Consider the following 9317-nt stretch of genomic DNA (forward strand, 5'->3'; position numbering starts at 1 on the left):
CCTTGCGCAAGTTACTTAACCCCAATTGCTTAGGGGAGGCCATGTGGCTCAGTGAGTAAGAGCACCGGCTCCAGTGTCGGGATGACCTGGATCAAATCTGGGCTCAGACACTCAGCACCACACCCAGAAATAACTGGCCATGTAACCTTGAGCAAGTTACTTAACCCCTATTGCTTAAAAAGAAAAAATGAAAATGAAAATTATTGCAGAGGCTATAGGAATACAGACAAACTAATATACTGCTGGTGGAGTTGTGAACTGGTCAAGCCATTCTGCAAAACAATTTGGAACTATGCTCAAAATGTCACTAAATTGCATACCCTCTGACCTGATGATATAATTACTAGGCCTATGCTTGCAGAAGTTCTAAAAAGGAAAAAGACCATATGAGATTCATGTACACATATACAGTATGTATGTATATATAATATATACATACAATTATATATATACATATGTATGTACATACATATATGTACACATATCAGTATATAGTTATAGCAAATATATTTTCATCAAAGCAAACAATTGGAAATTAAGAGAGTATCCATCAGTTGAGGAACAGTTGGTCAAATTATAATAACTGGATGGAATGGAATATCATTTTACTAAATGGGAAGTGTTATTGGAAAAAGAGGATCCTAGGGATATTTAGCAAAAAGAAAAGGACAGAGAGAGAAAGAGAGAACAAAAGGAAAACTAGAAGTAATCACAAACAGGATAAGTTTAAAATCTGCATATCATATTTATTATATAGTTAAAAAGAAAGGCAAGTTATACATAATAGAGATTTAACATTTCATGTACATTTTTTTCTTCCTAGTCTACTGTGTACACAGGAAGGTTCATTTTATTTGGTATTTGTCAAGTTGAAAATTTTAAAAAGCAATTTAAAATAGGAACAAAAGATAAAAAATAATACAAAAAGGTGTAAGTGATGATCATTTGACTGTTATTTTAGTTAAATTTAAATATGAATCCTCATCTGTAAGCCATCTGGTATTTGATGAGGAACTCATAGAGAAATTCAATGAATTAGTGACTTAAGTTATTTTGTTAATTCCATATGCTGCCAATTAAGTTTCCTTCTGGATCTTCAAATAAGACATGTTACAAATTGCTGTGGGTTCTTCAAGAAACCTCAAGTCAAGAGCTGAGGGAATTGAACCTTCTCAGAAATGAAGTGTTCATGCTTCTCTCATGAAGATCATTGTACTTGGGATTGGAAAACTCAAGACAGCTGTGTTTGACTTAGAAAGTAAGAAGCTCCCTCACTCCTGTGGGTACATTGTCTTACTAAATTATAAGGCAAGATCCTTCATCATTCTGCTCAGACTCATGCTGTTAGTTTATAGTGTCAGATGAAAGACTATAGTTATTTCTCCATTGTTAGAATAACTCTACTAAAGGCTAAAAATATTGATTTTGAAGAATGCTGGTGGGATAAATTAATCATGACTTTTTCTCTGTTGCTGGTCCTGTATCATACATCATATATTCACCCACAACTTCTCAGTTGGATAATTACTGCCAATCTTTCCAGGATTATTCCACAATAGATCCCTTGGTCACAGAGTTCTCAGGGACAGGACTTGAGGCAAAAGTGATGCACTGGAAAGAATAATAATCAGAAAATCTGGGTCCAAAGTCCAGTTCTTATTCTTATACATGTATGACCTCGGTCAAGTCATTTAATCACCCTGATGCTAGATTTTGTCATCTGTAAAAAGAAGAGGTTGGACTAGATGGCCTCTGATGTCCTTTCCTGTAGGAAGTCAAATTTTAATTGGAGTTTGACAGAAGCTAGAGAAGGTATTTTACCAATGTGATATCCCCAGCAGCTGCTATGAATATCCAGCATTTGAATTGCAAGGTATAACAGACTCAGAAGCACTTCCTCTTCCCTCTTCCGGTGGTGGACCTGACAGAAATTAAAAATGGTTCAGCATCTGACATACCGCTGTAGGCTGTCCTACAATACGGCTTCCAACAAAACTCAGCTGTCACGAACCCCAGGTAACAGAATTGTTTACCTTTAAACCAAGAAAGTTGGGAAAGCACCAAAATCAGCCTGTGGTGTGTGCCCAGGAAGACTTCGAGGTGTTCGTGCAGTGAGACATAAAGTTCTTATGAGGCTATCAAAGACAAAAAAGCAAGTCAGCAGGGCTTATGGTGGCTCCATGTGTGCTAAATGTGTCCGTGACCTGATCATGCATGCTTTCCTGATTGATTGTTGTGAAGGTGTTGAAGGCACAAGCACAGAGTCAAAAAAGTAAATAGAAAGGATATGTATTTTGAATAATAAAGAAAATTAAAATGTGAAAAAAAAGTATAACAGACTCTCCACATAGAAATATTTATTCAAACACCAGAAAGCCAAATCCCAACACCAAAAAGCCAAATCCATCATAGCAACAAAGAAATCTATACACAATAATACTGCCGAGAGTACCACCATCCCCAAGCCTTCCCCCTAATAGGGTCATCCCACAAATGAACACTCACTGCTTGCTACAAGCTTCCTCCCTCTCCCTCAGTTCTAACTACCCTCACCAATTTCCTGTGGACTCTGCTCTACCCTTCCTGCTCCACCCATTCCTGTTCCACTTATTCAGCAAGATCCTTCCACCACAGGCTTCATGTGACTCAAACTCATGCAATTTAGACTTCCATGTGACTTATGCAGGTCACATGGGCCTATTAATGGATGGGAAAGATCTTCCCATTTATATTAATTACCATTACATTAGGTGGTAGGCAGAGCTGAGGATGAAGAGCATTCCAGGCATGAGGGACAGGCAGAGAAAATGCCCAGAACCTAGAGATGTAACTACTTGTTCATGGGATAGTAAAGAGGTCAGTGTCCCTGGATCTATGAGTAAAGTATACAAAGACTGAAAAGTATTTTGATGGAATGATAAGACAGAGGGAGCTGGGTTTTGAGGGACTTTGAACACCAAACAGATTTTATATTTGATCCTAAAAGCAATAAGGAGACCCTGGAGTTTACAGAGTGTGTGTGTGTGTGTGGGGGGGGGGGGGTTGGTGGTGACATGATGACATCATCAAACTGGTGCTTTGGGAACATTTCTTTAATGGCTTAATAGAGGATGGATTTGGAGAAAATTGAGGCAGGCAGACCATGGCTATTACAGGTTATTACAATTGTGTATGTATGAGGTGATGAGGTTCTTCAGTAGAGTGATGATAGAGTCAAAGGAAAGAAGGAGGCATATTTGACAGATGTGACAAAGGTGAAATCAACATGTTTTGGCAACAGATTGGATATGGGTGATAAAAAATAGTGAAGAATCCAAGATGGACTCCTAGATTACATGCCTGAGGAACTGGGAGGATGGTATTGCACTTTACAGTAATAGGGAAGGAGGGAGGAGGTGAGGATTTAGGGAGAAAGATAATGAGTTCTGTTTTAAACATATTGAGTTGAAGACATCTACTGGACATCTAGTACAAGATATCTGAAACACAGTTGGAGATATGAGATTAGAGGTCAGAAGAGAATTTTGTGCAGGATTGGTATATGTTAGAATGATCAGGATAGATGTGGTAATGAATTACATGGACTTGATTATCTCATTACTTCCCAAATGAAGTAGTAAGGAGGTAGAAGAGAAGAGGACTTTGGACAGAACCCTGAGGCAGGATTCTCTTGCTTTGCCCTGTTTGGATCTGGGTTGGCAGTCTTGTGTGGTAGTCCTAGGGTGAGTAGGGGTGCTGGCATGGTAGAGTTTTTTGAGGCTGTGGAGAGGGAGACCTCCTCACAGTTCTGAGGTATGTGCCTAGAAGAAAGTCTGACAATAGCTGCGCAAAACCACAGAAATTTGGGACGCAGCACTCTCCTCTCTGGAAGCAGGGTTCTATCATGACACAGAGCTAAAAAATCAGGTAATTGGCTGGCAAGACAAGCAAACAGGGAAGAGAAGTGCTGTTGTCTCCTCATTGGTTTTTTGGTCCCCTTTTGACATTTGAGTTAGTCTAGTCAAATTTTCTTTTCATCAAGAATGCTTGAAAGTCCTCTATTTCTTTTGAATATCCATGTTTTCCCCTGAAGTATTATATTCAGTTTTGCTGGGTAAGTGATTCTTGGTTTTAATCCTAGCTCCTATGATTTCCAGAATATCATATTCTATGCCCTTTGATCCCTTAATGTAGAAGCTGCTAGATCTTGACTTTCAAATACAAGAATCAAGAGAAGCATGAAAAGGTAAACAGGAAAGAGAAATCATAAGAAACTATTAAAGTTGAACTGTTTACATTCCTACATGGAAAGATGATTTTTAATTCATGAGACTTTTCTCAGTATGAGGATAGTTGAAGGTAATATATATTTGTATGTATAGGTGTGTGTGTGCATGCATAAATAGACAGAGGGCACAGAGTGAGTTGAATATGAAGGGATGATGTCTAAAAATAAAATTAAGAGGTGAGAGAGGAAAATATTTGGAGGAGAAAGGGAGAGATAGAATAGGGTAAATTATCTCACATAAAAGTGGCAAGAGAAAGTTATTACAATGGAGGGAAAGTGCAGGGATGTGAAAAGGAATGAGTCAACCTTACTTTTGTTGGGTTTGGCTTAAGGAGGGAATAACATACATACTAAATTGGGTATCTTACTCTATAGGAACATAGCTGGGGAAGTGGATCAGAGAGGATGATGCTAGAAAGGAGGGGGCAGATTGGGGAACGGGGTATTCAGAAGCAAACACTTTTGAAAAGGAACAAAGTCAAAGGAAAATAGAATAAATGGGGGGGATGGGATAGGAAGGAGGGAAATATAGTTAGTCTTTCACTTCATGACTCTATGCAAATGTTTTGCATAATTACACATGTATAATCCATATTGAATTGCCTGTCTTCCCAGTGGGGGTGGGTGGGGAGGGAAGAAGGGAGAAAATCTAGAACTCAAAGTTTTAAAAAACATATGTTAAAAATTGTTGTTACATGCAACCGGGAAATAAGATGTACAGGCAATGGGGTAAAGAAATCCATCTTGCCCTATGAGAAGGTAAGGAGGAAAGGGGTAAGAGGAGGGATAGTGCAGAGATCAATGAGAGGACAGACTGGGAGAGGCAGTAATCAGTATGCTTGCCATCTTGGGGTGAGGGGTTGTAGAGAAATGGGCAGAAAATTTGGAACTCCAAATCTTGTGGAAATGAATGTTGAAAACTAAAAATAAGTTAATAAATTCTGATATAAAAGTGTAAAATAAAAGAAAAAATACTGAAGAACAATTGTGATCTCACCTATCTGCATCCTCTTTCAGTGATGTAGATTTCAACCAATCCATGCTTTCCCATCCTCTGAGACTCTCCATGTCATCATATAAATTCTCCCTATGGGGAATCATATAATGAGCTAGGGGCCTTTTTATGTTTTCTTGGCACTATGTACTTATCAATCAAATAAATATGCTGTTTATTGTTTTTCCATCACTCCTGCTACATGAACAGACCATCTTCTTTTTTGATCATATATTTCTTTGATGACATCTGGAATAACTAAACTCACACTGGTCCTTTGTGACACATATGTAAGACACATTTTATTTGGTGAAGCCTTTTAAAATGTACTTTAGGAAGCTGCCCATTTAGTACTGAATGTTCTAGCCCCATCATCTCAATCATTTGAACAAAATTCATGACACCTTTATTTTTATTAAAATGAATCATCACACAAAGTGTTAGAGTCTAAAAAGAAATGATTTTATTTCTTTTTGTCACTTTCAATTATTATTTCAATATACAACTTTCAAGCAGGTCTTCTGAAAAATATTAAAAACATATAATTATTCCCCATCCTCTCAGTGATGTTTCATTAATATATCAGTGACAGGAGGGAGAGTGGTACAGAGAATAGAAAGCCAGTCTTGTAGTTCTGAAGACTTAGGTTCAAGTCAAACCTATAACACATAGTGACTGTGTTACCTTGGGGAAACTGATCTTTAAGTGTTCCAGGAAACTCTTTATGGATATAAATTGTAGACTAGATGCCAATTTGCATTGTTAGAAAGAGTTTTCTCATTGAGCTGCCTATACCAATGGAATCATAGATTTGGTTCAAATAACAAAAAATAGATCAGTGACACAAAAGTGAATGAAAATAATGACAGCATAGATAGCCATTAATAAACTTATTATGCATGGGGTAATTTTTCAAGTACCACAAAGCCAATATCTCTCCCACCAGATCTTTGGTTAGAGATCTCTAATCTCTAACTGAAAAATCTTTGCAATCCAAATCTAAGCATATTCTGAATGAAAACAGAGAATATTAGTTAAGGAAAGAATAGAAATCCTTCCCATTCCCTCTCCTTCCCCTGCCTTAGCTCCTCAAAGAGTCAAGTCAAGCCAACATCTGAATGTAGACAGCATGAGCAAAGAGATGGGGAGACATGAGCTGGGGAAGCAGATGATACTAAATATATACTTGGTCATTTTTAAAGGTTTTCAACCCTACGAGCCAACCAAGAGTACACTTTTGCTATTAAAGGAACCTAAGCCCTTGACTCCCTTGCAGGAGAAGGGAGTATTCTTGAAGAATACAGCTCCAAGATTCTCTGGAAGTTAAATTCAATATAAGGAAGTAGAAGGACATTCTACTTGTTTAGGAATGTGGCTAATATAATTATCTGTTGCTTTATATTCCTATTTTGATTAAATGTTTTATGGCTTGATTGTTTTATATTGTCTGGGTTTGTTGATAGTTGAACAATTCAATGCCTAGATCTGAATTAACTTCACATGTTTCAAGTTCAGTAAATCAATCAATCACCAATTATTTATTAAGCACCTACTGTGTGCCAGGAACATAAGTATCCCTCAAGCTAAGTTCTGGGGACACAAAGAAAACAAAGACAGTTTCTGATCCCATTAGCTCCAAGTATAATGGAGGAGACAGCATGAAAAAATTCTGTGCAAACAAGCCAGATAAATAGGGGATTATCAACAACAAGAAAACAGGAGAATTAAGGGGAGCTGGGAATGAGTGGGGGCAAATAAGTGACCATCAATTTCTATTAAATCTTTCTAATATGGCCTGTGATCCTTACTTCTTTTTCAGTTAACATCTCTTTGACTATAGATAAACAGGGAGGTTTTAGGAGCTTCTCAGATAAAATAAAAATTAAGAAGGATTTCTTTTTCTTTTTTATTGATGACTCTCATTTTTATACCATTTATCCCCTCCCAATGTACCACCCCAGTCCCTTGAATCCTGCCTTGTAACAAAGAAAAGCAGGTGATGGAAACCAATCAATAGCACCTTAATCTGCAACTCTCTATGGAGAGTTTGGAGCTACAGTCACCATTTATTCTCAGTGCTTGGTCATTTCATTTAATCAGCATCAGGATGACTACTAGTGTTGCTTCATTTATGCCCTTGTAATCATTGGGTTGCTGCACGTGTCTGTGGTTCTTTTTATATTTATTTCATACTGCTCAGTATGCTTATTTCAAACTGAAGGAATAACTTTCTGGTTTTGTTAACTATTTAAAAATTTTCAACACTTATTGACATTTTTTGAAAACAGACACATCATACTTTCCCTACAATCTTGAAACCATTTTTACTCTGAAAAATAGAACCCGTACTCATGTACACACACACACACACACACACACACACACACACACACACACAAATGTGCATGCAGGATACGAAACCCCTCTATGCCTATATCTAAACTGCTATAGAATATTATCAGAAACCTAGGATTCCTTTTATAATGGAGAAAAAAGGAATTCCATGGTAATGCAAGTAAGTCATTCACAGATAACTGAGAACTGGCTGCAATTTTAATCTAGTAGGTACAGTGACTAGATGAGCAAGCTCATTCTTCAAGTCAGGCTTGCGAATAAGCATGTAAATTTAAAAAAATAATCTGTGTTCACTGATTAATTTTTCAATGATTAGTTTGGAAGATGACATTTGCACAAAATATTAAAGAATTATCTAAGCTTATTATATACAGGTTAAAGTGAGCTCTAGTTATAAAATATAAACTGAGAAATACTGACTTGAGTTGAAGGAATTTTGAAGCTCAGTTATTCCCCTTAAGATAGATAAAGTCAGGATGCTATTTCATCCAGGGTTGCTAGATCCACACAAATTCTGAGATCATTTACAAACTGAAAGAACAGATGTGCTGGAAGAAAATTTAAAGTGTCTGATTTTATTTCCCTCTTTCTATAACTTTGGGAGAGAAAACTTAGTAGAAGTTAGAGACTTCTGCAACTCTTAATTTAATCTGTAAACAACTTTTCTTCCCTTAGCTATAACTGTCTGATCAGCAACAGTATCCTTGTTTCCTTAGTAGAAAGATGACAAGTCTCTCGGTTCACCTGCTTAAAGAAACAATTGTGAAATGGAAAGATAAAGAGACATTATTGGCCCTGTGGTTTTTACTTGAGAGAACAAGTTTTTCTGAATGAAGACCAAAACCTCTTTTTCCTTTTAATATTTTAGCTGGGAATGTTGAGAATTTTTTAAAAACTACCTTGACATTAATATGCAGGGCAAAAATTTTGTTTTTCTTCTGATTGGTTTCCATTCTATTGGCCTCATAGCTTCTGAACCTGGTTGAAAGAAAAAAAATATATTGATAAAACCACACCTATTGTAATATATTCACATCCCAATAAAAATAAAAGGAAAAACAAACTTTTTAAAATAAAAAAAATGAGCAGAAATAAATCATAAGCAGAAACTTTGAAAATCATTATCTTGGATGATTATAAGGATTATAAAGTCAAAGGTCATTATCAAAGGCATCATATAGATATTATTCTTTTTTTTTTTTTGCTTTTTGGAGGGCAATTGGTGTTAAGTGACTTGCCCAAGGTCACACAACTAGTTTTTGTGTTAATAGTCTGAGGCCAAATAACCCAGATCCCCCTGACTCCAGGGCCGGCTCTCTACTCACTGAGCCACCTAGCCACCCCAAGATATTATTCTTTATATTACTTATAATCCATAAGAATATGTAGCTCAATGATCATGGTTCATACTAAGCAAATATGTTTTAAAAACGGTTTCACCAAATTTCATAATCTACTATTTGTAGTATCATCATTAAATTCTGCTTTATTTTTATCATTACATATCATTATCATTAGTTATCTTTCACAGATATATCCTAAATTGACCAATTTTCCCCAAAAGGCCAGCTAATCTGCTGCAGATAATGTCAAGGTGCAACAATTGCTATTAAACCAAATTATATATTCCAAAAGAAACAAAGAACAACTACAGAGAATATTTTCATTCACGTATAGGCTTCAGTTTTTTTTTCCTTGTCT

General features: G+C 36.5%; 1 long non-coding RNA gene across 1 annotated transcript; it reads right to left on the reverse strand.

The window, feature by feature from the left end:
* Positions 1-740: 740 nt before the first annotated feature.
* On the reverse strand, positions 741-5371 carry LOC138143318 (uncharacterized). Its single transcript, XR_011163667.1, has 3 exons — positions 5265-5371; positions 2034-2135; positions 741-1921 (listed from the first exon to the last, which is right to left on the reverse strand). It is a non-coding gene; the product is annotated as an uncharacterized lncRNA (long non-coding RNA).
* Between the last annotated feature and the right edge of the window lie 3946 nt (positions 5372-9317).

The sequence above is a fragment of the Petaurus breviceps genome, unplaced genomic scaffold (assembly GCF_028583685.1).
Source record: "Petaurus breviceps papuanus isolate PSGF00001 unplaced genomic scaffold, PetGlider_PUasm1.0 90638, whole genome shotgun sequence".
Lineage (NCBI taxonomy): Eukaryota > Metazoa > Chordata > Mammalia > Diprotodontia > Petauridae > Petaurus > Petaurus breviceps.